The 24,899-nt window shown below is 25.8% G+C and overlaps 1 protein-coding gene across 2 annotated transcripts in view; it reads left to right on the top strand.

Moving 5' to 3' along the window:
- LOC119689665 overlaps positions 1-24,899 on the top strand; it is an 80,653-nt gene that overhangs the window by 4,766 nt on the left and 50,988 nt on the right. The window lies entirely within an intron of this gene.

Here is a 24,899-nt window from a genome sequence, read left to right as displayed (position 1 = left end):
TTACAAAAAAAAAGTAATGGATAACTAGATTAAAATTTTTCTTGACATAATGGTATATATCTACCTATATATAAAGGTATTGTAACTAATTTCATTATTACTATATCAGGTGAAATGCAATATAAATTTATTCAATTTTCCATATATCATGATGATTCCGACACTAGAAGCATTAGCATTAAATGCAGTTCAAAACTTAAAAGTGATAAATAATGCAATAATATGAAATAAATATTGTGTTGAAAAAGTATTGCAAATTAAATCTGAAATAGATGAAGTTTGTCAGACTCTGCACCAACATATGGTACATAACAAGTAAAAAGTAGTATACCCAGTGAATGTTTGTGCTAACCGAACTGTTTTAACTATTAAAAAATATCCATTATCAGTTGTCTTTGGAAACGTTCATACATTTAATTGTCCGTATATAATTTTTCCACTGCAAATGTGATAAATTTAAACAATACAATTTTTTATATTGTTATTATGGTTTAATATTGAATATTTAATTTATTATTCATGAAATAATTAACTTTAAGAATAAAAAAAACAGATGGTTTGGCATGCCTCAGTGTTCTCCTAGATGTATCTGTAGGGGTACCGATTTATTCACATGAGATCATTAAGAAAAGTACTTATAAAAATAAAAGACACTTAGGCAATGTGTAAATTCTCGGTTAGCATGGTCCTCTTATAACAAGACTAGATGTTGGGAACTTATTAAAGAAGGCTAAAACTTGTAAAAACTTGCAAGAAAAAAAACTATGAAGCATTTTCTCAGTAAATGTCCGTTTCTGGCCAACAGTAGTACATTATTGACAATTTGTTAGACTGTTCATCGATAAAACCATATTGTTGTGTAAACTCGACGCGATGGATTTAATTTGTCTTTTTATTTCATAAAGCTTCTTGGGAGAAATATAGTGACAAAACGACGAAAAATCGCTAATTGAGGTTAGTGGAAATTTATCTTCTGACCTGCCACTGCAACTAACCCACCAACCAATTAAACTTTATTTTGTCACTGTCCTGATCTAATAACTTTACGCGGTATAAATTAGTAATGATATCAACAAATAACCTATCGAATGATGTCTGTGTACTTGAATGGATAACGAATCATTATGATAATCAAAAAAAAAAAGAGATAATGAAATTCATTTTAAATAGTGTCACAATGGGTTAGGTAAAGGTGTAAGTGTTTTGAGAATAACCGAACTAACCTAACCAAACTTTTGACAAAAATTTTCAATTCTCTGAAATAATCAAATTATCAATTTTGATGAAATCATATCACAAAACACTAATGTAATTCAATTTAATTTTTTTAAGTTTTTTAAATTTTATCACAAATAATTAAATTAACGCTTTTCCTCATATTGATTTCAAGTTGAGTCATAAGAACCGTTTCCAAATACAATTTCTTGATAACTCGTTTTGCACGTTGCCCATAATGTAGGCCAAATATTTTTAATAAAACTTGCACAAAACATTGCAAGTCCGACTTCCTCTTTTAATTGTGGCTTTCTTCCTCTACTTTCAATTCACCAACCCAAATATATTTAATATGTTTACGATCGGCTATTGGCCTTATTCGATTTTATGGCCACTAATTTTTACTTACTTATATACTTTTTTGTTTTCTTCATACAATATTTTTTTTTTGTTTTCATTTAAATATTCTTTTTATGTTTTCTAGTTAATTTATTGCACGGTCCGAGTAAATCGGTATTCCCTCCGCACACATATGTGTTTGCTCAAGCCAAAGAACAACTGTTCTTTCTGTTGTCTATGGCTGTTCTGTAAAAAACCCACTGTTACTTTACGGCTTCTTGCACCTACATGCGAACGCGATCATTTGGGTTTACGTCCAAATGTACCTGAACATAAATGGGCATGTGCGTGTCGGATAGCAAGCCAACATGCAATTGCATTTAAATCGCTGTGGACAAAGAATTGCGACTCGAAAGTAACAAGTTGATCAACAGGTAGTCACAGCCAGTCATAGCTAGTCAAGTTGGGTAAATGTGACTGACTAAGATATAGTTTAGATATTTATTTTTCAGGAAATTGGTGTAAAGTAATTAACACAAAAAAAGGTAAAATTGCTAATAATTGAGACAAAAGAATACAAATATTTACTTTACGGAAATAGATAAATACAATTTTTATAAAATTTAACTAAAATACAGAATAATTAATAGGATAATATTGCACAATCGTAATAATTTGGCCACCATATAAAATTCTAATATAAAAAAATATATAAAGAAATATTTTTAACTATTAAATACTGTCAAGATGCAACCGTGTAAAAAATACAATTCGGACTACTAAACGTTGACAGAAACATTAATAACACTGATAAAATGATATAATAATATAACACTGAATGTAAAATTTAATATATGTTACTTTATTTTTGGATATTGTTATATTATTGGCATCTTTTTATAATTTTATGTTTTCATCTTATATTAATCTTACTTATGTTACAAATCTCATGACCTAGTTATCAATTTTCATAGATTTTTAGAATTTAATTTAACAGTTTCTTGTTTAAACGGTTGCATCTTGACACTATTTATATATATATATATATATAATTACGCATAAAAGTTTATTAAGATAGATAGTGGAACTAGATATCGGCTCACCTATAAAGTATAACATATACTGGATTATACAAAACAAGCAAGTCACGACATGTTTCTCATTATTCCAGTGAATTTATACTTCAATCAGTTATAAGCCATGTTACGTTCATCTGATTTTTACTTTAACTTTGTAAGTTATGGTTTATGGTATTTGACACTACTATTCCGCTGTGTTTATATGCCACCCTTTTCTTTCTTAGTCCTTATTACTCACCAAATTCTCATCGGGCTTTTGTTCCGCAGATGATGAAGTAGTCTGGGCCTATATATCTATGTAGGTCTATATATTATATAGTTCTATTTAACTAAATACACAACTACAGTACTTTTTGTCCATAGCATTTAAAATTAATAAAAAACAAATAAAGTCAATAGATAGATTAATTCTTATCAGTAGGTTTTGCAATTCTTTGATATTAAATTGTATTGATAAAAATAAATTATAAATGTATTGCTTTTATAGAAATAATTAGACATGAAATTCAAGCTGTATTTCAGACAGATCTGGATTTATAGTCAAAAATTCTCAATATGATTAACTAAAATAATTAATTCTGACATTGAAAGTATTGTCATTGTAAAGTTTAGCCACTTTTTCGTTACTATATTATAATTATACCATAGTTATATCATCAATAAATGATGTTATATATACTTACTAACTTACTTTCTTAACTTACAAAAAATCAACTCAGTAATTTAAATTGTAATGGGTTGTTTATCATGGGTAGCTTTTTGTCCATTAATTTCTTACATACAAACTCTTATGGTACACAAGTGAACATCGTTGTTTTTGCAAATTTGTTTATTTTTTGTGTAAATAGTAGTTCACAAAGAAATGATTAAACACAAAAACGCAACAACGCATGTAATGCACCAACTTAATTAAGCATTTATATGTATTAATAATAAAATAATTATAAAAAATTTTTATAAATTCATCGTTAGTTTTAAATACTTTTGTACAAAATATACGTATAAACGTATAATTTTTTATTATATATTTAAAATTGTATCTTTTTTACTAGAAGCATAAAGGATTTTAATGTTAAAAAATTTGCTAAAAATCTCATCACATTCTAATCAATTCTTAATATCTTTTAAGTCAACATCTACATTTTTTTAAGCATACCTATTAATGCATATATTACATAAAAACTTATCTGCACATAAAAAGTTTGTTGTCTAATGAAATATTTATACAGATAAATAATAAAACACGTATAGTTTTAATATAAATTTTTTTAAATGTATATACATAGTTGCTTTATATACATATATGTTTATATATTATTTAATCTATACTTAACAAGTAATAAAACGAATCAATTTCATATGTCCATTAAAATGTAGGTATGTCTTCCACCTCTTATTTTCTATCTTACATACTTACAAAGTTATTTCTTTGATATTTATGTGCTACTTTTATCTATGGCAATTTGAATTGAATCCATTTTACATGATCTCTACTCTACGAAATCACCAAGCGACTTGATAATAAACGTCATTACTTGAAATTCTCAATTTCCTGCCTAATTTGTTTCAATGGCAGTGAAAGTGTTTAAAATATGACTAAGAGAAAGTCAAATTCTATCTCATTGATGAAGCAGAGCTTTTTCACCTCTAAGAAGATGATAATATGAATAAAGAGAAATAAAGATAAAAATAAAAACTAATTACTAACTTACAAAACAAATCTAGTGAAAAGTTTGTCAACTCTGTTTTTGAACTTAACAATGAAATATTTAAAGCCGAAATGCGGTCTTTAAAATAAAGAAACTTAAATTTGTTTACTGCCTTTTTTCCTACCTTTTCCACCTGTGAGGTGATACGGCTACGGCTTAATTACTTTTCTATCTTTTCTATCTTTTCTATTTAATATTTTAGAGTTACAGAATTACAGAGTTACACTTGTGCAATGAAAGTAGTGAAAAACTTTTTGTTTCCTAACACAGTATGAAAGAAAATCTAAGAAAAAACTGATTAGGCACAGTTATAGCGTAATTTTGCTGGACAAGAGAGAAAAGAGCTTAAACACAGTAAATTCCAAATCACACAGCGATGCTTAATTTTTTTTTTTTTTTTGTAATTATGAGCAAAATCAAGTGTTTTTATTTAAATTTGCTTTTATTTCTCTTTATCTGTATTTCTTATTTTTACACAATAACGTTTGCTTTCAATCATTACCAAGTTGATGCATATATGCAACGTCTCCCTACATTTGGCATTTAATTGGTTATGCGTTTTAGCAATCATTTATACCAAAAAAAATAATAATATTACTTCAAATATTATTAAAAATATTAATCAATAGTAATATATATCAAAAAGTAATATTATTCAATAAAAATAATATTTATTAATATTAATATAGAGAGGCTTCGAAAAGTAGTGAACTACAAGAACAAAAATTCTTTTTATATTATTTTAATTAATTGAATTTTTGGCTGACAATACAGCTGTTTCGAATATTGCCAAATACCTATCATGTGATCTTGAAATTATTTCTTGTCTTTAATTATGCGTAAATAGTTTTTTTGAGACTGCAAGTACCAAAGCTTGAACTTGTACCCTCCCAAATTTGAAGCTCAGAGTCAGCGTTCATTAGCCAACTGACAAAAAGCCGTACTTGACTTCGAATCTTGGAGTTTTGTTAATTTGTTGTGGAAGTTTTAATAACAAATTCACTTGCTGTGTTTATATTAGAACGAAATCATAAACCAACTGTAGAATAATTGAATTAATTAATTATATTTATATTTTTAATTGTTAAATTTCAATACTATTCTATTTGTAGAGGCATTATTTGTTGCATGATTTATATATTCTTTCTTATGTATAGAACCTAGTCTACGAACGTAACACTGAGAAGTCTTGCTAATGTTACTCCACAATTCATATTATTTCCATTATAATTCTATATTAAATTTGATTTTAAAGTGGATACGACAGTATAGACAGTAGGAACTGACTATTATGACTATAGTATTTAATAGAGAGGTTTCGAAAAGTAGTAAACTACAAAAAAAAATTATTTTTGAATAATTAAATACAAGATAAAATTCCAAGTCCGCTGATGACGGGTATTTGGCAATATTTGAAACAGGTGTATGATCAGCTAAAAATTCAATTAATTGAAATAATATAAAAATAACTTTTGTTGTAGTTCACTACCTTTTAACACCTCTATTAAATACCACAGTTTCTATTAAAGTAAAAATAGTCACTACTGTTCTATTGACTTTAAAATTAAATTTAATATTATTATTCAATAATAGTAATGTTAAATGGCTATATCTGTTATATTAATCAATTTTTATATTATTTTAAAGTAATTATATGTAAAGTTATTATTTAACAGAATTATTATAGAAAAGAATATTAATAAAAACATTTAAAAAAAAGTAAGAATACTACACAGTAATAATAATAGAGATTTTATATACGTGGATAGTAATAATTTAGACTTGTGTTTAGCTGTAAAATACAGGACTCAGATTTAAAAGTTTTTATTTCAATTCGTCATTATATATTAAAATGTCTTCATTAAAATTGAATTTTATGTATTACGATTATTATAAGTGATATTTTACTCAAATTTTGCTTTACTGAAAAGAACCGTGGAAGTTATAAAGATCTATAAAAATAAATAAACTCACATTTTTAAATTGATATCTTAATTTAGACAGGCTTCGAAAAGTGTACCTATCTAAGTTTATCTTTATTTAGTAAATACATATTTAATTATTCTATATAAACAGTATTGAAGGTTTATTATTATTTTTTTTTTTCCTAAATTATATATTAAAAATTTTTAGTGCTCAGTTTTAAGTGTTCGGTGAATAGCAGTTATTATACAGAACTCTGATGGAAAAGTCTTTTGACTTGTTTTTCGACAAAAGTGTTGAATAAAAATCATTGCGATAAACTGTACATAGGACATATACTTGATCCTTTTCAATTTATTTAACTGTTTATTATACTATATATTTCAATACGAAGACATACACACACAATCGTTTGATTTAAGCCATATCCAATCTTAAGTCAGCTGTACTGCTCAGGTGCTTTAAGACTACGTACTATACGAACATTTTAAGATGGTAGTATTAACTTCTGAAGCTTAAAGCGTTATAATTGTTAGTTGCTGTCTATTTAATAGTTATTAGGAAATGTCTGTATGAAAACTTTTTAATGTTTGGGCTAATTACCATTTTTTATGTGCAGTATTAAACAATCATAAAAAGTTTGATTATATTTAGCTGAAGTTTTAGTAAATTACAAAACGGCTAATATTGGCCTCCAAGCATATTCTTATGTGTCATGATGATGTTTCCATTTAAAAATTTAATTTACAAAAAAACTTTCTTTACTTTCATTTTATTTCAGTGCAGTCGAGGTCAAATTGCACCCAAAGGTATTTTAATAACTCTTCAGTATTTCTGCCTTTTAGTATCTCCATAAAGTCAATCATTTTCGGCTCAATTTATAAAAAAGAAAAAAGAGAAATTTAAGTGATTTCAATTCAATGTTGCTGATAAAGAATTTGATTTGGGAAGTTATTTTGATAAAAATTTATTGGCAGTTTATTAGCCAATTAGCGACTAAAATTAGTTCATATAATTTTAAAATTTCCAAAATTTATTCATTAAAAATTTATACAATTTTGTTAAGTTTGCAATGCTATTTAAAGAAACAATTTTCAATAATTAATTTTTCTCATTAAGTTTGAAATGTAATAACATTTATTTTATGAATAATTTTTTCTAAATGTAGCTTTAAGAACAATTTCTCCATCAAAGCTGATACACAAAAAGGTATATATGTTAGCTATTATTTCAATTTTTATGCCACACCTCTCTACCTGGCGTTCTTTAAATGAACCACATTAAAATTTATAATATTCTTTTACTTCTTCGCATGAAAACTTTATGTTTTAAGACATTTCGCTATTAACCTCAATTTCACATAAAAATCTTTAAAATAGTAACAAAAGTAGTGGTTTCATTTTGACTAGATTGTTTTTTTTTTTTGTTGGCTTCATTGTTTAGCTATCAGCATATGTATCTGGTCTGCTGTGTGTAGAACACAACAAATAAAATTTGTTTATAATAATTTAAGCAAATAAAAGTGTCCAAAAAATGACCAAAAAATATGTGTAAAAATTTCACTTAAGAGCATTGAAGACGGACTTGAAGTTCAGTTGTCTGTCCGACAAAAAAAAACTTTTACATATTATACATGTACGTATATTCGTATACTAGCGATTTGCAAGTTTCTTTCAATAAAAAGAAATATTTATATATCTTTCTACAATATACTTAAATTATATAGAAAACTTTTTAGAATAGTATTTCAGATAAAGCGTGAGAAAGTATATATGTCAACATACTGTGATAAGATGAAGAATTTCTTATAGGTATCTTTTATCTGTTATATTATGTGTAGAATGTATCCGTTATAAAATAGATACGGAATAAAAAAAATTGACTTTTATTTTCGCAAGAAGTTTTATAAAAACATTATATAAAAATTAATAAAGTTTGTCTACATTTTAGTAAGAATAAGAATAGTTACTAATATATAATATAATACTAATATAAAATATTTTGTTGATAAAAGTTGTGAACTATAAATTCTAAACTACTACACAAAATATAGTAAATTATTGAACACACAGAGATCTGAGAGTGGATTCAGTTGAAAAATACATTAAAGATCGTGCTCTGAAACTGTTCAATACAATTGACAGTCACAATAATCCAACACTCAGTATCCTAAAAATACAGCGAAATTTAATAAACACAGGCAGATACAAAGACATCAGATCCATCATATTATAAAGCCCCGTAAAGCCCCGTATTTAGTGTGACTTAAAACTGTCCACAGATAAAATAGTGCTGATTCACCAACTCAGACATCTGAATATCAATAATATAAGTTTTTGGTAGACAATTATATCAATCAGTGTTGTAAATTCTTATATTAAAATACATTAGATATTTTAAAATAATAAATGAAATTGCGAGTAATTGTTTTTCAACTAATTGAATTGGTTTGTCCTCCTTCTACTGTAGCTACATATGTTAGATTTAAACTGCATTGAAAGACTTAATGTCAATTTGATAACTAGATCGTTTTGTATTGTTAATAAATAATAATTATAATTCATATTGTGCCATTAAATAAAAAAATATATTTTAATAAAAACAATCCAATTTCATATTTCTAAGTGGGACACTCTCTTCACTTCGCTAAATCGTTTATTTAATGATCATTAATTTTAAAATAGATTAAATTAAAGTTTATATAGAGACAAATATTTCTGCATATTACATATAACAATAAAAATCATTATCGTTATTATTTTATTTTCATAGCTCATTGAATTATTTTAACACATTTAGAGGCTCATGTACTCATTATTGATTGAGAATATTTTATAATGACTAAAGTTGCGTGTTCTTTGCGTTTTATGTACATTAAGTAGAATTAAGATTTGCTTAGACCTACTTTCATTTTACACAAACCTATATTTATTTCTTTATCTATGTTAATATCATTTAATTATAATCGTAGTTGCTATCATAATTTTATAATAACTATTTCTTTATATCGTTTAAATTCAGATTTGCAATACAAACAACAAATATATAATATGAAACAAATAAACTATACATATATATGAAAATAATTAATTACAAAAGTACATAAAATTAAAATAAATGAAATAAATGTTTTGTTTTTTTTTAACTGAAAAATGTATTTCTTAGAAAATATCTTTTAAAGAATTGAAAACCTGTATTACTTGATCTAACCGGAAAAAGAACTTGTCCATTACTCATTTTTATATTTGTTGCTTTTAAATATTATTTTTAAATAATTGTCATAAGCATAATTCACAAAGGTAATAAACATTCTAACGATTTAATCAGTTTAAGTTGAGGAAAGTAATTTTTGCTATTTTAAATATATTATATATTACACATTATATACTAACATATAATGCTTTTATTCAATATATTAAAATAAAAAGAGATTTGTTATCATTAAATTTTAAATATACAAATATTTAGAATCTTATAAAACAAATTTAATATTAATAACAATTAAAGTTATTTTGTAAAATAATATTTTATCTTTAATTCTTTGAGACACGATCTTTCACGATCTCTCTGAGAAAAGTTTTCTAGTCTTGCTAATAACTTCCTCGCGTTTGTCTTTTACAAAATTCCGCCATATCATTTTAATATTATAGATATACATATAGCAATGCAAGTTCTAACATATGCGGACTATACTTTATATATATCATAAGGAAGTGATTAAGACTTTAAAAGTATTGAAAAAATTGTCACAAAAATGGATCTCAGTAGAAATTAATAAAAAACAACTGCAGAATTAATTAGGCAAAGACCTGAAACCAAAATTACTAATGACAGTAGCCATATACACCACAATTCCAAAAAAGGTGACAACTTTCAAGATTAATTTTGAAAATAATATAGCCAGTGAATTTGATTAAAAAATAAGATATATATGTAAATACTTTTTTAGGATATGAAAACAGTTCAAAATCGATTTCCTAAAACAAAGCAGTGTAGTAATTTTTATATATAAAAATATAACACAGGCCATTAGTACAACATATAAGTCCAAAGTACAAATAGTTAGATCGGTACAAGATAATTAAATCTAAAGATAATGGTGAAATCTTGAATTAGGAAATCTTCTAAAACATATTAACTTCCTGCAATCATAAAAATAAGTATGCTACGATTCACAGGCCCATTGTATTACCTTATAATAAAAAACTCAAGGATTCGAACCACTTAGAACCTTTGGCAAAGTTTAGTATAATGCTACTCAAAGGGAGGTCTTGCAGTTTGCCAAGATCCTTAAAAAAGAAACCCACTAAAATGATAAGGCGGCGTCACACTTGTCCTGGACATAAACAAGGCAGATGGGAGACATTTTCATCGTCCTTTTCACAACTGCGGCAAGTATGGTTGAAAGGGAAATTTAGTATCCTAGCACTGTTACCTAAAACACAATGACCTGTAAGTAGTAATGCTTTCTACGGAGCATCTCAATGACAGATTTTGATTTTCTTTTATTGCCGAAATTATATATGTCATACTATTTATATCATATATATCATACTAGGTCGTAAATTTACTTATGTGGTTATCCTAGATTATGCCTGTACTTATTGAAGTGGTTATAATGCTGCAGATCTAATTAAGATGGGGAACTAAAAATTTTAGTTCATTACATATACTGCGATTTAGTGATCTATTGAGCTCCTGAAATCATATATAACCTTATTTGTGTTATCAACGGTAAATAAATGTTGATTCATTGAATTATGTTCAATTATTGACATTAAAAATTGATGATTTCTCTATGTCAAGTTCCAAGCCTTTTTCGAAATCTTATTCTAGTATCAATAGATTAAAATAGTAAAATATTTTTTTTTACTATTTACATTTTCGTTATAGTAAACATAACTAGTTAAAATAAAATCAAAACAAAAAGTTTAAATTTATATACAAATAAAAATTATATATGTGTCTTTTCAAAGCAATTGCTTTTGCATTAATTGAAATGTGTTTCTGTTAAGATAATCTACACTATTGCTTTATTACGTATAAGTAATACGTTTACGTTAATTAAAAAATAATTTTCCTGATAGAATTTTTTTAATTACTTCACGCCATTAAATATGTACGACAATGTCAATTTTTTAGCGCCAATAACTGTCAGCAACTATACAAAAAAAAACAAAAAGAAAAATTGAAGGTAATAGAACGTCAAATGTTTCTATATTTTTGTATCTTACGCTCAGTAACTGTGCAAAGGTATTCAATTGCAAAAACAACAGTTAAAACACAAATAGCACTAAAATGTGGGTACATTTAAACGTTTCAAAAGTGACTAAAAACCTTCCAAAAGCCGTTTATACCGCGTATTAACGAGTTTAAATTGAAGTTAAGTCGCTTGTCTCATCAATGGAGCATGACACAGTTTTTCATTGAAAGTGATATATTCATATATGAAAACAGCAAAAAATAAAAGAAAATAAAAAAAAAAACAAAATTCATTTACGTATATACAGATATATATATATATTTATATATATGCACACTTCTCTATCTATATACATACAAAAATATCTCTGAGTTACTTTTTCACATATAAAGTTCGCTCATGAAATGCTGGTCAATTTAGTTCGGAAATAAAGTCAAACTTTGATTTGATGCTTTCATATTTTTATGAAAGTTGAAAATTTTACTTTTCTTGTTAAGATGTTATTGTAAATGTTGTAGATGTTGTAGATGTTGTAGTTGTTGTAGATGTTGTAGTTGTTGCTTTTCACATTACTGCCACATGCATATAAAAAAAACTTGTTAAATTATAAAATTTATTTATTAAGTGACAAATGCTAAATTGACAAATGTTATGCCATTACAGAAATTGCATGCCAGCCATCCAATGAAAGCATAGATAATCTACAGTATAAAATAAGTGGACAGTTATGGCCACAGATGCACAGATACAGGGAAAAATCTTACTCGTATTTGTTTAAAATAATTCAGTGCAGTATTGCAGAAATTTGTCATTTTTATGATTATTTTTTGTATGCTGCAAACTGTTTGATGTATCAGAAGAAAACAAATTAAGTCAGATACATGGAAATTTGTATCTGAAATGGAAGTTAAAAATGAAAGCAATTATGCAGTTTAAAAAGGCAAAAATATGGAATTGTATGACAAAATATATATAAAAATAACCATAAAAATTTTGTTAAAGTACCAAGAAATTTAAATAGTATTAGTTAGTTATTAATAAAATAAGTATTAGTGAATTAGTTAACTATTGGAACATATTCAGTATCTACGATGTACACAACGCAATACTTATAAAAAATAACTATTGTAAAGACATATGTATATATCTGTAAATCTTTGCTCTTATACACTTTTACACTTCAAAAGCTATGAAAAACTTGTGAATACTGCAGTAGATAATAATATCTTATGCACATAGTGATCCAATTGGACTGCAATGTTTTACAATAGTACATTCTTTTATTTAATGCTGAATGTTATTAAACTAACAGCAAAATGTTTTAAAAAACAATTATATTTCAAGAATTTTTTTTAAATGTTCGATATATCCGTCTTTTGTAAAAACAATGGTTCTGACTTTCTCGAAAAGGAATTGCACGCGGCACGAATGTGAACCAATGAAATACCAACAACTTACGAAGATGATCTGTTTAAAAAAACATATTAATTAGATCTTCAATTCAATCTTATTCTAAATTATGATCATAATTTTAGTTGGTTTGTTCCACTGTACAATAGAAATGTACAAATGAAAGTAGTTATTGCTACCGCTGATGTTAATATTTATAGAAACTTTAATACAATGCTCATTGTACAAAGTAGTTATGAAATGATTAGTTTTTTTTTTTGTTAAATATAAAATAATTATGAAAGAAAATTTTCTGAACACTTTCCCAAATTACGCGCTCTTGCTGATGGATAATTAAGTTTAATAAGAATAGCTATAAACATATTATAGGTTTATACAGCAGGTGTAGTAATTATATACCAAAGAAAATCTTTATGTACTAATATAATTTTATGCTATAACCCTATTTCGTTTTTCTTATAAATGAGTTGCAGTTTTTTTTTGTACAATCGACACAGCTCAACATTTTTCTTCTCAGAGTTCCTTATCAGAGAAATATCGCCGGCAATAGAAAAATGAATGAACTACTCAGACAGCATCGCTTAGAAATACATTTGGAACATCTAAAAGTTTTGGGTATACTGTTAGTATGTATATAATGTAAAATTGAAAGTATTTACCTTTACATTTAAGGTTCAGAACTCTGTACTTCTACCATGCAATCAATATCTTATTATCAAATTAATTTTTTAAAAATTTTACTGAAAGATTTAATATCTTATGTCTGTCTGCATAAAAGATGTGACTATAAAACATAATTAAAAATATTTTGAAAAGTACAGCAATCTCATTTATGCACTAGCTATTACTCAACCAAATGAAACTGATGACGTACAAGGAATTCAACAAATATACATCTTAGTTCATGCTTTTAGATAATAAAAAAATCTTTATTAAAATAAATTGTAATATTCAATATGTGTCAAAATAGATTGCAAATACAACTTAAATAAAAATATATTTATCGACTTTAATGGAACGGTAACATGTTATAAAATATACACCTTATTTATATTAAATAAATAATAGTAATTTGTGAACTAAAATACCACCTTACGAGACTGGGTATACATACATACGGATGTAAACTGTAGATTCTGCGAAGAACATGAGGAGTCGGGCACACATGTGCTGTTAAAATGCCCTGCGCTATTACACAAACGGAATAGACTCCTTGGAATGTATATTCTTAAGGAAGAAGTAATAAAACTCTATAAAACACTCTAAAAATTAGATTCTATACTACTTTTTATTGACTTAACTCAGAAGAGGTCACAATAGACTCGACGGTAGCAGTGCCACATCCCTTAACAATAAAATTAATAGTAATTAGAAATCAGCTCTTAGTAGCAATAAAATAATTAAATTGTTTAAATCAAATTTAAAATAATTCATCTTTTAAACTCATCTCAGTAACTTTGACAAGTAATCAGGTCAATATAAGTGTGGCACTGACTGTTTCCTTTCTAGTCAAAAACCATAAGTATTATCTAATTTATATTGTCACACAAGAAGAGCTTAATATTGTTTATGCTCAAAGAAATGGGTCAAGAAAGGGAAGAAAATTAGACTGTTAGTAAAATATTTAAAATAAAATGTTTGTATTGAGTTAATATTTAACGTTCTCATCAAATTTCTATTAGCACAAAGATTCGCAACAGCAACTTCAAAGAAAAGTTTGTACTTCTTTAAGCATCCAAAACATGAAAAACAATCGCTGAAAAACTAGAAACTTTCCAAACTTATAACTAATACCAATTTTAGAGATGTCATCTAGCAATATATTGGAATTATGTTTGCTCAAGTGGCAGTAGCCACAATATCAGCCACAATATCCGTAGATCTAACATAAATATAGCTGCGGTCCGAGATCACTGGCTGGATTCTGAATCTGAACGATTTGTGAATTATGCCTGCTATGAAAGCTGCCAGGAAGCGAAGCACAAACGTTTAATATGACCAGAAGTATAAGTATATTTTCTCCACTAAGAAAAGACAACAACAAAACATATAAATTAATAGTATTTTAAATTAATTCTAATTTTGTTTTTGACACCTCAACTAGAGTATATTGTGCTAATACTGAATCAATAGCATGAAAAGGAGAAAATACAAAATTTACTTGCTTGAAAAAACGTATGTGCCTTAAGTCTTTCTCGTTTTATGCTTGTAATACTTGTATCTGTGCGCGAATGTATCTGTTTTAAGTCGTTTGCTTTTATATCGAAAAATTTTGTTGGCACCAAAATGTTTGTATATAATATTTAATAAAGGATATGTATTATGTATCTGCGTCCATATGTTCAACAATTGCTAAAAAAATTCAACTGCATTTCGATGTGTCTGTCTATCCGTACTTGTTGTTTCTTTTTTGTTTTGTTGTTTTGGGTGCAGCTTACGCATTGCAACAGATTGTCAACAACAATAATACATTTTATGAAAGCAATTACAGTTGAAAGTATATTTACCTATAACTTTTTATTAAGTAGTCTGCATAAGAGGCAAATAGGCGGTTTCCCTTAGATTTATTTACATACTCAATGAGTTGCATATAAGACAAACTTTATAAATATAACCGTTAAGGAGTAGCATTCAAATGGCTGCATAAGCATTTCGCATATATTATTTACTTGTTTATTTTTATTTTTCAATATTTTCAAGAGAAAAATACCAGTTTACAATTTTATGAACAAAATGAAATACACAACTATTATTTTTGTTTATTTTTGTTTTTATTTTTATAAAATTGTTAATCAACACGTTTTTCCACATTTCATAGTACAATTTCGTATGCAACTCAACTCATATGTTTTGAAGACTACGCTAATGCAACTTGCCACGGTTGTGTAGTATATAAATCTTTCGTATAGGTTTCCAATAAATACATACCTTCGCCTTTTTGGCTATTTCTGGTTGACGATGTGACTATGTTTTTGTTGGCTAAAATTGGTGTATCTTTTGCTGTGTGTGTGTGTGTTTTGATTTTTCTTTTATTTTTAAATTGGAAAGTTTTATTTGACTTGTTTTGCTTCTTTCACTGCATTGAATTGAATAATTTTTAACCGAAATAGTTTTTCTTTTTATTCTTAATATGAAATTAAATTTTCATTGTTTAAAATTTAAAAAATAAGAAGTATCTCTTCTAGAGTTTTTCATTTAATCTGTCCGTTGGCCTAATTTTTAAATGAAATATTTTATCAGTTAAGATATCTTGTTGAAAGTAAAGTGGGTCAAGCTTTTTAACAGGTTTTCATGTTCGAGTCCAACAAACAAGTTGCTGTGAAGCTGATTTGCTCCTGTTCTAATTAAAGTTATTTCAATTGTAAAATAAGTCAAAAAATAAGATGCAAGCATAAAAGAATGTTTAATAACTGTAAATAATTAAAAACAAAAAAAACATATTTTAATATAAATTCAGTATATTGCATATTTGTATATTGAGTCTAAACTTTGATATTGAAGGGAATCAATTGATTCATTACTATAATACTCGTATATCGAACTTATTAGTGGGGTAGTTGTTATACTTACTGTCATATTATTTCTTCTCCGGAGATATTGGAGTATGTTGTGTTATGTCCATACTTAAGACTTAAACTTTTATGCATACCTTTCTTTAAAACACTTGACAATATTTCTAACATTAGTATTGGCCAGAGACTTATATTTATCACATACCTCCAGCTCGCATGCACATCGTTCTTCCCATAGTTACGAAAAATGTGGAATCAAAACGGCTTTCTTAGTTTATTGTGGAGGATTCGTCCTTCCTTCCATTTCACCTACCTACCTACCTACAAATATTAGCAATCAACAAAGATAATTTTCTTCCTAGTTTTGTAGAACTTTTACTGAAATTTTTCATTTTATGAGTCAAGTTCATAGTAAGTATTGTTAATCACATATGCGATATACAATTTATGGTACTAAGTACAATACCGACGACATTTATAATGGATAACAAGCTATTCATTACGACTATTGAAATGCGTAATCATTGCATATTCTTTCCAGACTATAATTGATTAAATCCAAATTAAGTATCTTAAAATATTCAACTCATTGCATTTTGCACAAATTTTTACGTATTTTGCAGTCTTGTTCTAGCCAACCCACAAAATGTGTGTCAAAGTAAACAGAACTTGCGACTCAAGTCGTATTTTTAGTATAGAAAATTAAGTTATTTTAATATACATTATTTATGCGTGCATAATACTAGAAAAACAAATTAAACAATAAATGTACATTTTCAAATTTAAAAATTGTTATATAAATTATTACAAAATACACTGTTTACGTTTTTCATTACTTTAAAGTACTGAACGTAACTGCAACTTTTCAGAGTTCCGTATTTTTTATTTATAAAAAATTGAAATTTATTGTTAAAATTCAATTATCATTATATACAGAATTTTGAAAAATAATTATATAATCATAATTATTATAACATTTATTATTATATAAATGATTTAAATTTTTTTTAAATAACCCGTTTTGTGCAATCAAAACACCATCATCACTCACCCTATCAAGTCAAATTTTAGTGAAGTGTGGTTAGATCTTGTTCTTCGTAGAACCTATAAAATTTTATTTGGTGCCAATTTTTGGGAATTCGTGAATTCGTTGCATGGTCATATTGAATGTGATCCGCTGAGGTGATACAGTTTTTTTCCGGTTACCAGAGAGATTTTTGAGTATTTTAACAAAAGTCAGTTTTGATTTTCCTTTAAAAAAGATAATACAAATATTTATAACATTGTGAAAATAGCCTGAAGTGTATAAAATCTCATTATTTATCTATTTCTATACACGCAATTAATATAAAGTCTTAGAAAATACTAATATTATTTTAATACTTATCGGAAAATATAAAATTCGTTTTTTCAAATCTTCTAAATATGGTAACCACTCATGATATTTGGTATGAATAGTTTATCTGATGTTATGCGAAAAATAATTTAAAAACTAAACAATTAATAAACAAGATCAAATTTAATAAAAAAATGACTTCTTAAATATAATAAAATTATGCGAATATGAATTGAGTAATAATATATAATTAATATTATTAATAAAAAATTTTATTAATAAAACAGCGATGGTCAAGGTTGCTGCGTGCATGCGGTAAAAAAATTTGGCATAAAATAATCAATGCCTCAGTAAACTGTTTTTTAATTTATCAAAAAATCAAAAAAAAAAATTTAATAAATACATTAAATTATAGAGTGACAGCTATAAGTTCATGATTTTATGTATGAGAAGCAATTTTGCAAAAAATATTTTGTAATTTACACATAAAATCCTAACATGAATTGGTTTTAGCTTTACTATACAAGTGGCAATGATATTTTTGTAAACAATTCTACACCATAACCTATGGAATCTGTTACGCTATCTCTTTAGAAAAACTCTTCCTAGTTAACACGAATAAGTTATGGCTACTAATAAATCTTAAAATATCTCTTCGTTCAAGATTCTAAAACTGATACCAATATAAGTCGTTTAATGAACCCTTTTCGTTACAATTGCTAGACATGATTAATATATGTTACTATTATATATACTATATATAATACTTTTATACTACACTATATTAAAGAATCTACAGATGATTGTAGTTTGGCTGGCTTTGTTGTAGTTTGAATATTCTTTAGACAAGAAAGTTTTTAAAAATGCATGAAGAAATGCGCTATACTCTTTAAAATTGGTAGTTATTGTCATCGTTTAAATTGTTTTGAATAATAATAAAAGAAGTAAGTTTTATAAAAACTGTTCACACAAAAACGATATCCATTAGAACATCTATTATGTGTTAATTATAGCATTTGAAGAAATTCTTATGATAAGAGTATCGAACTAAAAACCTAGTCTATTTTTAAATTGAAACATATAAGCAATTACATAAATCTGGCCACATATATTTTGATAAATTAAGGATATAAATAAATATATATACTTTTTACTCTATTATCTATATTAGAAATGTTATTGTGTGGGCATATTATATATCTATTACACTTTATGTGAAACATAAAGAAACGGACGGACAGACGATTAAAGACAATTTAAGAAATCTGTTCGCAAAGGTGTACAAAAATATGTTAACAATTCAATTATTTATTAAATACTAATTATTATCTATAATATATAATAAACTTTAGTATCATAGATAATGCCATGGCATATATATTTTTCAAATTTTAAAGTTTACATGTTAATTTTATATTCGTGATGTTCTATATCCAGTACATTATATATACCTTATACATATATTATTTCTTTTTATATATTTTTATGAATATGTGTTACCAATATTAAACTTTGAGTCATTAAAAAATAAAAAAGCAACTGACTACATTCCATAAAACTAGTTCATTGGGTCTGCATTCTTTGTCATGTTTCTTAAGATACAAAGAATATTACAAAATGTAGCTTTAGTTTATGTCTCAAACACATTTTTATCTATTCGTTTCTATTATATTTCCACATGTTTTCTTTTAATTAATCTTTGTGTTTTTTTTAAACTGACTTCTTTAAATAACGATATAACGATATTCAAGAGAAAGATTTACATAAATTTTTAATAAAATTTAAATAGTTGTAAAGAGTCACAGGTTCTGTTTTACGTGTGGTCGTATTAGTAGGTGTGTTGATGTAAACTTATCTGAATATCAATGTAGATTCGGATATAAAATGTATTGCAATATTTCATAAGTATTTAAGAGGAGGAGTATACTTAAGCATATTCTCAACTAGCAATTTTAATGTTAATATTTCTTAACTAAAAGCTCTGAAACTATATTTTAACGGCAAATTTACTAGCACATCTCACTTATCTACTACATATAATTATTTTTGTGCAAAATAGAATCGAGATATTCACTAAAAGCTTAATTGAAACGTTTGCTTATTTATATTTTTAGTAACTATATTTAAATCAATATCTATTAGTCATAAGAATATCTAAATATTTCAACAAGTTGTCATTTTCTTTAAAAAATTCATAAAATTTGAATTGTGATTTTATGTAACAGTTTAATATATTAGTTTAGTTATTTTTTTAAAATGTTTAATAGAAAAGCTCATAATGCTGAGAATTTATCTATCCTTACAAGTTCGGCACGGAGGCAGATACTAGGAAATAAAATGTTCTACTGAGTTCCTTTAAACGTCTGAACGAATAAAAATTTTTTTTAGAAGACGAAACCCAAAATTACATTTTCACTAAACGACTTAACTTCACAAGACTACATTATAACAAGATAACAAGATTTTCATATAACTCGAAAATGAACTGCGGGGTAAGAGACGACTTTTTGCGCCATTTACGATTGACGAGCTAAACCGGCTAACTAATTTTACTTCTATCTGAGCATAGAAACATTGAAGAGAATAATGTTTAATCCGCATTGGTATTTCTCTAGATGCATCCCTAGGGGTACCAATTTGAGTTCCACTGGTAAACGTTAAGAAAACTATTTATCTTTACTTTCTTCATCATGACAAATGACAAATGGAAGATGGCTAATATAGTCATCTTATAACAAGACTAGAGCTTAGGGATTTGTTCAAATGGTCCGCGTAAATTGTGCAAATGCTTACAGCAGTTTTCTCTGGTCACTGGTATATAGCAACCCACGCAGAGAAACTACGCATTCCTTTTAATACTCATTGCAAAAATTGTGAAAATTTACATGAAAAAACCTAAGAAATATATTCTCTATGAATATCTAGTACTGGCCTCTAGAAGAAATACCTAGATTTTTTGGGAAACACATTTTCTGAAACTTTTTCAAACGGTTCATTGGGGATGACAAAATAAGTCTCTTTATATACACACAACAGGATGGATTTAGTTTATCTAAATCTACAATTGAGGTCAGCGAAAAGTTATCTGGTTAAAATTTGATTTTTACATTAATTTTTTTATGTACGTGAATATGAAATCCAAATATCTCTTATAGTATTTTAAGAATAGAATTTGTCTTAATATTATCACTATATTCTACAGTTAAGTGTAGATTTAAAAGGGGAAAAAGAAAACAAAAATAAGAAAAAAAGGAATAAAAAGAGGGAATAAAGCTACAATCTTAAAGTTATATTATTAAACATTTTAAACAAAAAATGTTTTTAAACCAACACTATGTAATGCAAATTTTATATTTCTGACTTGTAACTGATATGGTTTTATATGCGTGTTATTAGTTTTTATCCTTTACTAATTTCATTAGTTCTACATGAAACATGACCAATGCCTGTTTATGACTATTGGGGTTTTTCACAGTTCTCTTTCGTCACTCTACCCACTACTTTAACATATAGGTTCTTCAATATAAAACTAATATAAATATCCTCCACCATTTCAAATTTTTAATTGAAACTAACTTTTATAGCTTTTACTTTAGTTCACTATGGTAAATATAATTGTATTTGGAGAAAAAGTAAAAAACATTAGTATAGCAGATTTTGAAGAATTAGAGATGCAGCATTAAACCTTTTCTGTAACTGCAAACTATGTATGAACTTTGGATAATTAACATTTGTTTTAATTTTATGTTGCATTTTTTATATTTTTTAACTGACATCAGTGAACGCAATTTAAAGGTCAGACTACATAAATTAATTGAACCTTAATGTCGAAAAGTCCTGAGCAAGCATTTAACCCACTAACATCGAAATTAGTTCATTGCATAGAGTATAAAATATGGAACAAATTATAAACGAGTATAAAACTCAACTTATGTTATGCAATAACTGGGGCGGGGCGTTCACAATTAATATTAACATTTAAAAATTGCGGATGCAGATTACCGTTGTAATTTAACACGTTAACACAAATGCTGTGTAAGTGTTAAAATGTGTAAGTGTGCGCTGATATAAGTTGACCTTCATTAAAAGTTTTGATTAAAATCCGAAAGTGTAACACTCAGAAACAATACCAAAAAAAAGGCAATTGTGTTTAAAAAAAAAAAATTTTTTTTTTCTATAAAATATATACTTATGTATATATCGAATAAAAATATACGACTTTTGAGAAGTAAAAAAAAAAATTAAAAAAAGTAGCAAAATATATTTAAGAAAAAATGTGGTCAACTTGCAGAACAGCTTTTAACTCATTTTTTAACTTTTAACTAAATAACAAAAAAACTTAAATAATAAATATAAAAAAAAAAATAAAGCAATAAAACCGCACATTGTGTGGCATGCGAATTATATATATTATTTTTTTAATTTACAAAATTCGCGATAAAAACTTTTCATACCACACTCGCAAAAGTAGAAAAGCAACAGTCAACAGTAGGTAAAAGAAAAAGCCTTAAAAAATAACACAAACAAATTGACAAGAATGGCAAGTACAATAATAATAACAACAGCAACAACAAAAAGAAACAAACAACTTAAACTACCAGAAACAGCAGACATAACCTGACCAAGTGAAAGTTCATATTATTGAGAGTGCTAAAATTATTATAAGCACATTTCACATAAACACAGCAACACACCAACACTGCAACACAACAACACCAGCACCAGTAAAATTCAAAAATGTGTTAAAAAAACAGCAATGAACCACACGTATATGTGAAAAAATGCTTAAATAATTTTTTTCCCAACATATACAAATAAAAGTAAATAGAAATAAAATACAATGAAAAAATCACACGCCCGATAAGCTTGCTGCGGCCTTTGCTGCAGATGCTGCGACGCAGCAGCGCTGCTGGTCTTAAGAATGTTACTGGATTTTTCTTTTAATTTTTTTGGTTCTGTTTATTAGGTTTTTTGTACTTTATTGTCTCACAAAAAAAAATCTTTTGCTTGTGCTCACTCATGTGCTCGAATATTTGTTATTAGCAAAATAAAAAAAAAATAAAATTTTTAAAAGAAAAAAAATATTTTTATTTTATTTGTTTTTCTGATTTTTTACTAACATGTATGATTCATGGCCTTAAAAGATTAATGAAATGATGAGCTTCTTCTTTTTTACAATTTTTGTATAAGTTTAAATGTCGTAGGTGCAGTCATTGTTAACCAGCAGTTGTTGTTGCAATTGTTATTGTTATTAGCAGTATTACTGCTTATGTATTTACTGAATGAATTATCTGGTATTGCCACTTTTGCTGAAGCCATGAAGGATCTGTTTCTTGACATTTATATATAACGTCTTAACAATATTTCTAGTTGCTTATTTGTGACAATATTTAATCATTTCTATTATTTGCTAAACTCTTGCGATGAAAAATAATATTAAAGCATTTACAATTGTTAAAATTTTGTATCTCTCTTGACTTATGTATCTTTTATCTTTTCGCATTTATTTTACTACACTAAAAATGTTTAAAACCAGTTAGACTGTAGAGTTTTCTGTGGAATTTAGGATTTTTTTTCGATAATTGACTATAGTATTTTTACATATGTTAGTTCAGATTTATAGCTTTAGATATGAACAATAAACATTTTTTTAAACTTATTTTTATATAAATAGTATACTAGTTTATATATTAGTATAAAAATAAAAATTTAATTTCAATATAATTTATAGTGATTTTATATATTATCGTGATTTCTTATTATGTATAATTTTATATATTATATAATTTTATATATTTTATAATTTTATATATTATATAATTTTATTATTATGTTTTTGAATTGGCTAATTGGTCAGTACCTCTAGGATGACTATAGACTATAGTAGAAAAATCGGTGGCGAAAAATATAATTTTTAAAATAATATAAAAAATTGGGTTTATTTTAATAATTGACCAACTAGCCTATTGAAAATATATTAAATTTTAATAAAAAACATATCAAATCAAAGTAAAAAAAAGCAAATAAAAAAATTAAAGAAAATGAAACAAAAAAAAATTAAATTAAATAAAACAAAAAAAAAATAAAATTAAATAAAACAACAAAAAACAAATAAAATTAAATTAAATAAAACAAAAAAAAAAATAAAATGAAACCAAATTAAACAAAAAAAAAAATAAATAAAATAAAGTAATATAAAATTAAACAAAAAAAAGGAAAAAAATTTAAAAAGTTTAAAAAAAACAAAATAAAATAAAAAAAAATAAGTGAAAAAATAAAACAAAAACAAATAAAAAAATTACAAATTAAATCAAATAAACACATAAATTTATTTAATTATTATTATTTAATTTATGAGTATAAAAACAAAAAATCTTATATGTAATTGACCAGCTATTTTTACAAAAAAAGTACATATTATTAAAATGTAAATAAAGTTAAAATACAAAATTTAAATTCTATATAATTCATCAAAGGAAGTTGGTCAGCCGTACAATAAAAAAATATTTTCTATACATTTATTATCCATATAAATTTATGTTATATATGTATAAAATATATTATAATGTATTATATTATATTAATATATATTATAATATATATATTTCTACATATATATACATATATAATATATGTAATATATAACCTACAAACAGTACGTAATTAAAATGTCCATTTAATCTATATTCATAGGCTTCCTGAACGCTGTAGTAATTTGGCAGAAATATTTGATATTTAGGAAACTTTACTTAGCCTTGAGGAGTGTGATATATTAAATAAAACTATACTGATACTATCAGTCTGTCAAGCTGAATTTTTTCATCTTCGTTTTTACCTATAAACAAATTATAGTATAGTACATTTTATTATTCTTTTCCAAAAGTCTAGATATATTACTGTATAAAATAATTTTTAATAAACGAAAAATTTATTTGTGACAAATAATTGTTTCTTAATAGAGAAAAATAGATTATAAAATAAATATAATAGCAATAAAGATGACTTACAATAATATTAAGTGAATAATCATTTTTTCACCGCAAATCTGAGAAATTCTTTTTACTTGACTCATTATTGTTTTAAGATTCGTTATTATTTTATTAAATACATTTTATTTAATTAAAACAATGAATGACTTAACAAAAATTGTTACTCATATGTATACATTTAATG

Source organism: Teleopsis dalmanni, chromosome X (assembly GCF_002237135.1).
Source record: "Teleopsis dalmanni isolate 2A chromosome X, ASM223713v2, whole genome shotgun sequence".
In the NCBI taxonomy this organism is placed as follows: Eukaryota; Metazoa; Arthropoda; class Insecta; order Diptera; family Diopsidae; genus Teleopsis; species Teleopsis dalmanni.
This window is presented reverse-complemented; position numbering and strand designations above follow the sequence as displayed.